The sequence below is a fragment of the Lygodium microphyllum genome, chromosome 4 (assembly GCF_053477565.2).
Source record: "Lygodium microphyllum isolate KBCC chromosome 4, Lygodium_microphyllum_v1.1.10, whole genome shotgun sequence".
Classification (NCBI taxonomy): Eukaryota; Viridiplantae; Streptophyta; class Polypodiopsida; order Schizaeales; family Lygodiaceae; genus Lygodium; species Lygodium microphyllum.
In genome coordinates, this window is record NC_141138.1 from 178,831,968 (window position 1) to 178,843,431 (window position 11,464).

The window sequence follows — 11,464 nt, forward strand, 5'->3', positions numbered from 1 at the left end:
TAAATAGTGGAAGGGGAAGAAAGATACTGTCCCAAAAAGTTAGCTGCAAATAAAATATCTGGTCTTGTGTTTAAACCAATAAATTGAAGACAACCAACAAGATTAGCAAAAGGTTGATGAATGGCTGATTCTAGCAGAGTGTGCATTTGTCAACCCAAACTTCTTAACAATATCATTAATAAACTTTGTCTGGCGAAGAAGAAGAATGCCTTGTTGTCGGTGTCGTTGAACTTGAATACCCAAACAAGAATGTATCTCACCAAGATCCACCATTTCAAATGCAGTCAATAAAAGCTTCTTCATAGCATCCAAGAAAGCAATATTATTTGACACAAGAATAGTATCATCAACATATAGAGCAAGAATAATAAAATATTTGTCCTCCCTTTTGATGTAAAGATTTAGGTCAGCAAAACATGCAACAAAACCTTTAGATGTGAGGAACTGATCAATCTTAATATACCAAGCACGAGAGGCTTGCTTCAATCCATATAATGCACAATGAAGCTGACATACAAGATGCTCCTTTCCTGCAATCATAAAACCTTCAGGTTGCTCCATATAGATTTCTTCTTCAAGATCTCCATTGAGAAAAGCCGTTTTAACATCCATTTGGTGAATTTCTAGATCAAATAGTGTTGCAAAAGCCAAAATCATACGAACAGTTGTGGAGTGCACAACGGGAGAAAATGTTTCTTGATAATCTACTCCTGCAATCTGTGAGTAACCTTTTGCAACAAGTCGTGCTTTGAACTTATCAAACGAGCCATCAACTTTGGTCTTGGTTTTATAAACCCATTTACATTTGATAGGAACACGATTTGGGGGGAGTTCAGTAAGAATCCATGTACCTTTGGAGATTAATGAATCGTACTCAGCTTGCATAGCTTCTTGCCATTGATCCCTTTGAGACGAATTGATAGCTTCCATATACGATATTGGATCCTCTTGGACAGACATAGCATCATCAAAGACATCATATTCAATAGAATAGAATCCATGCTCTATCTCAATAGGAAGATCAACATAGATCTCCAAATTTTCATCAATCTTATTTGGAGGTGAAGGAGGTTTATGATCATCAGAATTAGTAGAATCACAAAGCAAGTAAGGAAATGCACTAAGCAAAGATTGTGTAACAATTCTTCACGTAGCATCATAGTAGATATCTCCCACGGATTTGATAGAATCAACCATATTCTCCAACATCTTCACAAAATCCATCAATAGAACAAAGAAAAAAAAGGAATACACCATCTTTGAATGGAAATCAATCACATATTATTCATCTTCAATGTCTTCATAGTTCTCTCTCTCAATCTCTCACATACAGTTAAACTGTTTTCATAGATTTGACTATCTCTGACTCTCTCTCTCTCTCTCCATCAATAGTACATCATATCCTCACTACAATCACTCAATAATCACTCACAATAATCTTTCTTAGGTCGTGGATACACCTCCCAAGCGGTATGTCAGATGTGAAGGGGCACCAAAGACTTCATAGTGTCCTATGATATCTGGCTTCTGTCACTGTCTTCTGTAACCTTCTGTGAATCTTCTGTAAATCTTCAGCAGTTACCTCTTCACTTATTTTGACTTGAATAGAGCTTCCATTCATCCTTTTCCTAAGACAAGAACACTTCCCAAAACATCCATACATCCATCATAACACTCAACAGAAACAAACAGAACAGACCACAGAACAACAGAGCAACAGAACTTTACAGAAGATCAACAGAACCCATAAAAATCATAAAAACTAAAACAAAACCAATTCAATCTCTCATAAACCTTTTCACACATTTCAATCATCTCTCAAAACATCCATTCAACCATCTTAACTACCAAAATAGAAACAAAACAGAACAAAACAGAAGAAAATCAGGCCTTACAGAACCATATAGAGAGAATTACAGAACTCTTCAGAACAACATATTTCATCAAGAACCAACATAAACCCTTTCAAACATACTCAAACCACTCCAAACACTTCAAAACATCTTCAAACTCAAACAATAAACCACAAAAAACAACCATTCAGCAACAAAAACAACAAAAAATCAGCCCAAAAACCAATAATTTCCACACTCAACACTTTGCCAAGTCCAACTACTAGTGAGGGCTATAGATGTAAGATATTTTCTGAGACCTAGAAAGCATTAAAATCTAATATCTCAAGTCGGCTAAGCAAAGTTACTTTGTTTATGCCTATTAATATATTTATTGATTTCTTCTCTAATATGGAGATAAGAATAACAAAAACCATGCTTTCAGTGAAGAGACTAACATATGATCATGCCATACAATTTGTTGATGAAGGATGGGATACAAGGACAGAAGGAAAAATTATATGTAAGATAGATCAAGACTCTATAGCTTGTAAATATATGATTGCTACTCAAAATTTAATCCTTAGCTTTTACTATAGTTGATGGCATTTTGTTGGTAGTAGTCTAGTTGCTTTAGACCAAAATCTTGCTGATTTCAGCAAAGATCCTATAGTGGATCTTGATATTTGGTTCAACAAGGATATTATTGCAATCTTAAAGATCAGAAAATCATGTATGCTACATCAAGTGAGGATGGATTTACAAAATGAAGACATTGAACTACCATGCTCCTTTGTATTCCAACTTGACAAGAAATGAGTAAGTTTTCACATCATATTATAACTACTTAGATGTATATCAAGATCTCACTTACTAACTAACAAACATTTGCAATTTATTTTTTGCAGATATCGAAAAGGAGAGAAAAGAATATACACTGCAAGGACATTCAAGAAAAGATATCTTTACTGTCAATATAAAATATATGTATAAATTTTGTAGCAGATGTCTATATGTTATCTCTATGAGATATACAAGGGTTGAAGGGAAAATTTCTATATATGAAGGCTTACAAGGCGATATGGCAAAGCTATTTCTTTTTTCTAGAACTATCCTTTCTAGGAGTCCTTTTGCCTTTCTTTGATGCCATGGGTATAGAAGGTGTGGGTAAAGGTGTTGAAGCTATGGCTTCACCTTCCGTGGTTATAGGCACTGCATCTCCTTCATTGTGTAAATCCCCACCAATCTCTGTTGTTGGTTGTATACAATTGACCATTATATACTTCAAGTGCTTTGCTTTGACGTACCAAACATGGTTAGATGCATAGCAATCCTTTAAAAACTGTCACACATTTATAGGAAAAAGAGTTTTAGTTCATTATTGTTCTTACAATAGAATATATTTTTATCATCAATGGACTATTTGCAATGAATATCTATCTTAAAGTTTAGCATCTTTCATATTACCTTTACATGTTTATCATCATTAAAATAAATAAAGTTAACCATTCTTCTAGCATTTGCAATCACCCTCCAGCCACAAGAATGGCTATCATCCTGATGAGGACACTGCAACCACTAAGACAAAGTAAAACTATTAAATTTACGGATGGTCATTCATAGAATAAACTTATGTTTCAATTATTTTAATCAATAACTTACCACAACTTGTCTATATTGCATTGTTGCAAGCAAATTAGACGGCATAGGGGGCCTTTTCTCTAGCTCTTCAATTAATCTTTTTGCACCTCTATATATAAAATATATTGAAATTTAGAGTACTTACAAAAAAAAAGAATTGAAATATCAAGGAGCCCTTGGATAATATAACTTACAATTTAACATTTCCATGGCTTCCTTTCATAGAGTTGATTAAAAAACATTGCTTATCCACACAGTCTATTGCAATCAAGCTCGAATGAGAACTGAAAGCAACCATATCTCAACAAATTATTAGGATAAAATATCAAAAAATCTAATAGAATATTGAATCACTTACTTTTCATTATATGGAATTATAAGGAGCTCCAAAGTATCGAAGTCAATCAGATTGAACCACTGCTCAACCCCTGCACAACAAAACTTGTATCAAGCTCGTTCCTCATAAAGTATGAGATAGATGGATCAAGAGCCTCAATTTTTTGTTGCATATTCAAAGGAAACTCATGCATTACACACCTAGAAAAGGCATAGAAATAGTGAGTATAAACAAGAAAATCTTATTGTTAAAAAAATATCAAAAAGTAGAAGTAATTATGGGTGGATATACCTTAGGCTAGCAAGAATAATACTGTCATTTATTTCTCTTCTTTTATCCTTAAGAATCTGAACACATGTAGTATTAAAGGAGATAATCTCAGTTCTTTTGCCTAAGTCACCAGGTAAGAAACAAAACACATTGAATCCTTTTGGATTAGCTGCTTCAAGAAGGGTGGCCAACTCATTTTCAAAGGGCTCTAGTTGCTCTGCTTCCCTTTCTTTAACCCTTTGCTTCCTATACTCTCTCCATTTATCTGCTTGTTCCTCTTTAGCTAAGGGCAATCATGAGCGTCGTACAATATCTTCTGCTTAAGTGACTGGCTTGCTAGTATACATGCTCTCATTCTATAGTAGACAAGTCCACTATTGACAGAGAATTCATGATACTCAGCCTGTAGCTTTTATTCCTGGTCCTTGATAGAGATTTCCCTTAGCATCTTTTGATAGGCTGGATCATGGCATGCTTCTTCTCTAGCTAGCTCAAGTATTGGGTTGTTTAGCATGGACACCTTTGTAGCTAGAGATCTAGCTATTGATGGATTTTGCAAGATTAGTGAATTAAGGAATGCCTTGCGTCTGAGTGCATCAGCAACTACATTCTCCTTTCCAGGTCGGTACTCGATCTCAAGGTCATACTCCTCCAGTACTTCAATCCACTGACATTGCCTCATGTTGAGCTTGTTCTAGGTAAAGTTCCACTTGAGACTTTTATTGATCAGTCACTAGTGTAAACTTGTTACCCAGCAAGTAGTGTCTCCAAAGCTTGACAACTAAAAGTTCAAGATCATGGGTAGCATAATTCTTCTCATGGCTCTTCAGTTTCTTGAAGATTATGCTACACGATGACTTTCCTACATGAGCACACATCCTAAGGCAAGCATGCTAGTATCAATTACTACCTCAAACTCCTTACTGTGGTCTAGAAGTTTTAGGATCTGTGCTGATACCAAACTTTGCTTCAACCTATCAAAGCTAGTTTGTTCGGTAGTTGACCATGGAATGGACGTTTTCTTCTTCAGTAAGTCTGTCAAAGGTGCTACAATCAAAACATAGTTTTTGATGAAGACCCTATACCATCTTGTCAATCCAAGAAAGCTATGTATCTCTTTGACGGATACTGGTATTGGCCATTCAAGCACATCTCTGACCTTGGCTCGGTCTACTGATATTCCTTCTGATGATACTATGAATCCCAGATATTCAATCTGACGCTTGAAGAATGCACACTTCTTCATTTTTGCATACAGCATATGAGACCTCATTGTCTCAAGGACAATCCGAAGTTGAGGTTCATGATCTTCTTCCTATTTGGAATAGACTAGAGTGTCATCAAAGAAGACGAGCATGAAGTTATCAAGATAAGGTCTATAGGGTTTTCATGATTGGTCATTAGCTAACAGCAACTAGCGTCAAACCCGAGCGAACTACTTTACGCAGAAAGGCCAGGTCCGAAGCTGATTCACGCTGCACTTGGTTCAAGGAGAATGGGAAACGAGAGGGATGCAAGGCTCAACCTCTCTGCCATAAGGCATAGTCCCATTCCGTTCCCCGAAAACAACGTAAATCGGGTAAGACATAACTCTAGGTCATCGTTCTCATTATTCGTTTTGATGATCATTCTGCTGTTCTTCGAGATTTTTGAGAAAAGTTTCCGGCTAACCGGGACCACCCAGCCGTAGGATGGACCCATGGCCCATCCTCCGTACTTTCCTCGATTTGTTTTAGTTATGTAATTATCTAACACATTAATTTGACATATAACAATCAGCTTCTTTAATTAATCCTGTTAAGCACTGGTTCCTTCACGTAATCTTATCACGTGACATAGAAAAACAATATCAAGCAAGTTCTTTTTTTAACATTACATCAGTTTATCTTTGAAATACAAGGAGTTCCGCCTGTAGGCTTGTCCATAATCCGCCCGAAGGCTATCCAGTAATCCCCAAGGATCACTATTCCAAGCTTCCACCCGTAAACTAGTATGCGGGCCTCGAGATCCAATCCCGAGTCACGTTAGCCTCTTGTGTAGGACCGGAAGGCGAGGGATTTACGGCGAGAGCCCCCCCTGGCACCCAAGCGTCCTCCTGCTCCAAGTAGAACTCAACGGAGAGACCTCTCGCGGCGGGTTTGGTCCACGTTTCTGGCGCGGTCAACAACCCCCTTGGTTAGGGTCAGGCAGGCAGTCGGGGGTAACTAAAGCTGCCTCTCCCTTCAGGCCTTCAACCTGAAGCATTAGATATCTTTTCATCCTTTAGTTCCTTGAGCAAACAATGCAAACAGTGCTTTCTAAACTGTTACAAGCACAATCAATTCCAGTGGTCGCTTATTTGGCCAATTGTCAAGGAGTGAATCTTTCTCTCCGAATGCATCCAGCACTCGATCCAGGATCAATTGTGACTTGGCAAGATCCCCAAGGGTTTGTTTGTTGACCCTATATCCTTGGGTTAGGGCCGTACCCTACTAACCCAACTTAACCAATACCTTAAGTTCTATTAACAATAAATATGTTATTCCAATTTACTAATTGGTCTTTTGCTTCCAAGTAAATATCTAATCCTCGTATCTTGGTTACTTTACCCAAGAAAGGTACTATATTACGACGATTATTTCTCCTCTTGCAAGATAAACTTGTGTAAGAATCTGCCAATCTCATTCCGAGGAATTGGCCATTCCCTTTTTATCAAATCACAAGATCATGTGACTTTGCAACCTATTGCGCGAGTGTCGCATAAAAATCATGGGACTATTTTACCCATCGAATGGCATTGTCTAATCACGAAATCATGATTAGATAGGAAACAGGGTTAGGGTATCTTCATAACAATCCGTTCCTGATTGCACTAGGTTGATATTGTCGGTCCTAAAGGTCCAAATCCAAATCAAGTTTCATTCTTTTAGCGAGCGATCCTTAGGGTAAAAACCCTAGATCGTTTCTCGCAAGTGTGTCCTATTGTCCCTACATTCCGTGAATGAGGGTAAGTCTTTAGGGTATAAGAGTTTCAACTTGGCAATAAGTGCGACTAGGTCATGTCCTCAACGTGCTAAACCCTAGTTAGCACTTAGGATATGTTGCATCGATTTAACCAGTCCTAAGCAAGTCCTTTGCGGTTTAGGTGTTTAGGGTAAAACACTATCCTTGTCTATTCATGAAGATATTGTCTTGATCAAAGAGAAGAAAAACTAGTTGCATTACAATACCATACACGATTCATTGCCTACCTATGATTAGATTTACAACTCCTAACTTTTCTTGTTAAGATCAAAGCGTATGTTAAGTTACGACATAATTTCCATTGATGCATTCATGATTCATGCTACTAAGCTTTTAGGGTTTTATGTTAAAACAAACCATGCAATCTTTCCCTAATTTCATTTCTGAATGAAATATTCGTATGCTGAATGAGCATTACACAACCTTTCTCTAACTACTTACGTAGTTGATGGAGATTTATGCCAATTGACTAGAGTTTAACCTACTTCATGCAGCCCTAGAATCATTTCCATGCCTTGCAAATTCCTACAGTTGTCAGCAATCTTCTTTAATGAATCATTACTAAGAAAGATTCGTCTAATAATGCGATATGTGATTTAATATTTCCATGCATAGTCAAAGGTGTACTATAATAATTCCAACTTTGTAAATGATAATCGTTGTTTGTTCTAGATTCGTTACTTTGCAATGCACAGAAGCCACTCGCTAAAAATGTATAAACATCTTTCGTTCATTTCCTTAAAAAAATACAATTGACCAATCTTCATTCGTGAGTTATTTCCTTTAAAATAGCCAATGTATTTCAATCATAAAAGTGCATCCTAATTCCATAAATTATCCATGCACAATTGCAATACTTCGACGTAAACTAAAATTTGGAAGAAAACCTGGACTTGTGGGTTCGGGGAGATGCCCACGTGTAAGCTCGGGGAGGAACCTCCCACAGGTGCGCCTTGCGACTTCTTGGGAGGCATCATGGATGACTTCAACTCCGCGGATTACCCTCACTTCCACATGTTCTCCGAATAGCCTCAAGAATTTCCTTCTCCCTCATATGCAGGAGATTCCTTCATCAAATTTTGGATCTTTAAAAAAAACCGGGGGCTTTTGGGCTTATGGGAAGGCTTGTGGGATTGGAGCTTTGCTTGTGGGAATGGAGCTTTTATGAGCCCGGTTTAAAAAAATGGGGAGGGTGCGTAGGAACAAGGCCCAAGCCTTATTCCTTTAGAAGCTTCTTGGAGAAGCTTCTGATCCTCTCAGAAAGCGTGGGGATTAAGGTTATGATTGGGGGGTCATAAAAAGGTCGAAAGATGAGGACGAGTGGGGAAAGATGGACTTGCTGAGCAAACGTGGAACCACGGGCGGCAGAATTGATGCGACGGTGGCTGCAGGCAAGAGGTGGCGGAGAAATGCATTGGCAGGGTCAGTAATCTCCCCCCCTCTCCACGACCGTGGAGCTGCAGTGGCAGCGTTCTCCCCTTCCTTAATGCGGCAGCCTTCACAGCACGGTCCTTCTTCCCTTCGTATGTCCAATCCTCCCCACGTTTTTGTCCACAGGGCGGCAGCTGTTCGTCTGTTCCCCCTTTCTCCCTCACATAGCCATGGTTTTTATAGGTAGAGGGAGAGGTACCTCCCTCCCTCCACGCGGCCTGGCTGCATGGCATTCACCCCTTGCACGAGCTCCAGCGAGGAGCTTAATCATCCACGCCACTCTCCCTCTCCTCCAGCATGACCGTCGGCTAGGGAGAGGGGATAATTTTGAAACAAAAATTACGATAATTCCAACAATTATCCTTTTGGCCTCCTACCAAGAGGAAGTTCTTATGAAGAACGCGGGTTAGGCATCGGAAATATTACAGGCACTGCAATCAAACCATAGTCTTTGATAGAGACCCTATACCATCCTGTCAATCCAAGAAAACTGTGTATTTCTTTGACAGTTGTTGGTGTTGGCCATTCCAAAACTTCTCTGACCTTGGTCAGATCCAGTGAAATTTCTTTAGATAATACTATGAATCCCAGATATTCAATTTGTCATTTGAAAAACACACACTTATTCTTTTTGGCATAAAGCTTGTTGAAGGTAGTAGGTTGAAGGTAGCCTCCATTAGCGTGTTGAAGGTAGTAGGTGCATTCGTCAGTCCGAATGACATGACCAGGAACTCAAAGTATCCATATATTGTGCTGAATGCCATCTTTGGGATATCTTCTTCCTTGATCCTTATCTGATAGTATCCAGACCTGAGATCAATCTTGGAGAAGATCTTCGCACCTTGAAGACAGGGTCAAGAAGTTTATCTATTCTAGGAATAGGATATTTGTTCTTAATGGTTGATTGATTCAACCCTCTGTAATCAATACATAGCTGAAGCATTCCATCTTTCTTCTTTTGGAATAGCACTGGAGCTCCCCATGGTGAACTACTAGCACGGATGTAGCCTTGATCTAACAATTGCTTGAGTTGCTCCTTTAGCTCAATCGCTTCCGAGATGGACATTCTATATGGTCTCTTTGCGATTGGTGCAGCTCCTAGTACTAGCTTGATTTCGTGATCAACTTCCCTTTGAGGAGGAAGATCTATCAGCTCTTCAGGAAATATGTCTGCATACTCCTTTAGCCAAGAAGGTTCTTCCCTAGACTCCTGATTTTGATCTAGCTTATTTAGCTTAATCAAATAGACACACTACAAGGGATCGGGCTCATACCCGCGCTCCTAGCCGCACAAAATGACTTGGGAAAAAAAGTGTCGGGCCCGTGTAATAGCGCGTGTATCATCGCGGCCAGAGACATGCGTGTAAAAGCGCGTGTACAATGACAGCCAGTCGCGCGAATACACGACCCCATACACGCGTTCTGCGCAGTTTTGCTGCAAATTTACACGCGAATCTAACAGACTATCCGCGCAAATATACGCGATTTTGACAGATGACACGTGCTTATACACGCGATTACAGAGGGAAAAAAAAAATCCAGAGAGTGCCTTTGGGTGCCTGGATGCTGTTCCAGCATCCAGCCACCCAAAGGCACTCTCTGGATTTTTTTTTTGGTGCATTGCACCATAAAAAAAGAGCGATTTAGATTTCAAGACACGAATCAAGACTCACTCTCTATGAATACACGATTCAATATTACTATCTAAAACTTAATACACGAATCAAGACTCACGATTCAATACATTGTCAATACACGATACATTTGTGTATAAGGGAGTCCATATGTCAAAATAGCCCATGGCTTTAATTAGGAACAAATATATACAAAGTCAAATAGGGAGCTAGGTGCAAAAAAGCCCATGGCTTCAGTTACAAAAAAATTTTGTACAACCACATCCTACAGTATTCTGAAAGCTAATCAGAGGATGATGAGGACCCTGTGCTCTCTCCATGATCAGAGGAGCTCGCATCGGTATATTCCGATGAGTGGTGCTCGCCTCCACCAGGAGCAGTGGCACGAACATCAGCAGTGGCAGCTGAATCATCAGGGGTAGGAGCATCAGCAGCTTGTGCCTGTTCAAGAAATATACCGTATGTAAGTAAACATATATATGCAATTAAATAAACCGAAATCATTCATTTAGAGTTTTCAAGTACCTGTCGACCGTATGGTCTCATGGCCGCGTCAAACTGTGCATCCGTAATACGTCCCTCGTTTCTGAAGATGGCCCACGTGTCACGTCTGCTATTGCGGCGAGCATACCCAGTCTCGTGGGCTGTGGGCCTCCTCCCCATAACCCGTCGCTGTAACATAATCAAGATAGTTTGTAAGATCAAAACAATCATAGAATCAATGAATTTGGCAAACAATCAAATAAAGAGGCAAGTTACTTACGAACTCTGCCTCCCACGACTCGACACCGCCAGATCCGAAATGCGACGATCCAATGGTCTCCATCTGGATCTGTCGTGCCTCCACATGCTGCCTGCTCTTCACGCCTCCCTCTGCGCGCTTCTTTGCCTCCTTCCACTCGCGTTTGTGGGCAGTGGCAGGTTTCTCACAAGGATAGCCACCCGCAGCTACATTCACCCCATCATCGTACGCGAGTTTCTTAAGGTGAGATCTTTTATTACTTAAGATCTCCCTTATTCGCGTCCTTCCCCATACATCCGAGAATGTCGCTCGTGGGGGATTGGGGTACCGACTATGTACACTATCTAGGACCTCCCTAACTAACCGGCTATCCTGATCTTTAAATTTTACAAAACAGTTTCTATACATGTTTGAAACTACCCCCCGCATATACTCCATCACCTCTTTCCCTCTCGCATCCATGACTACCCCGCCCCTATCCGTAACATCGTAGAAAATCTCTCCCTCCACCTCTCTCGCCTCCTCCGACTCCTCACTGTCTCCTCGTACATGCCTCCCTCCATGCCCTCTCTCA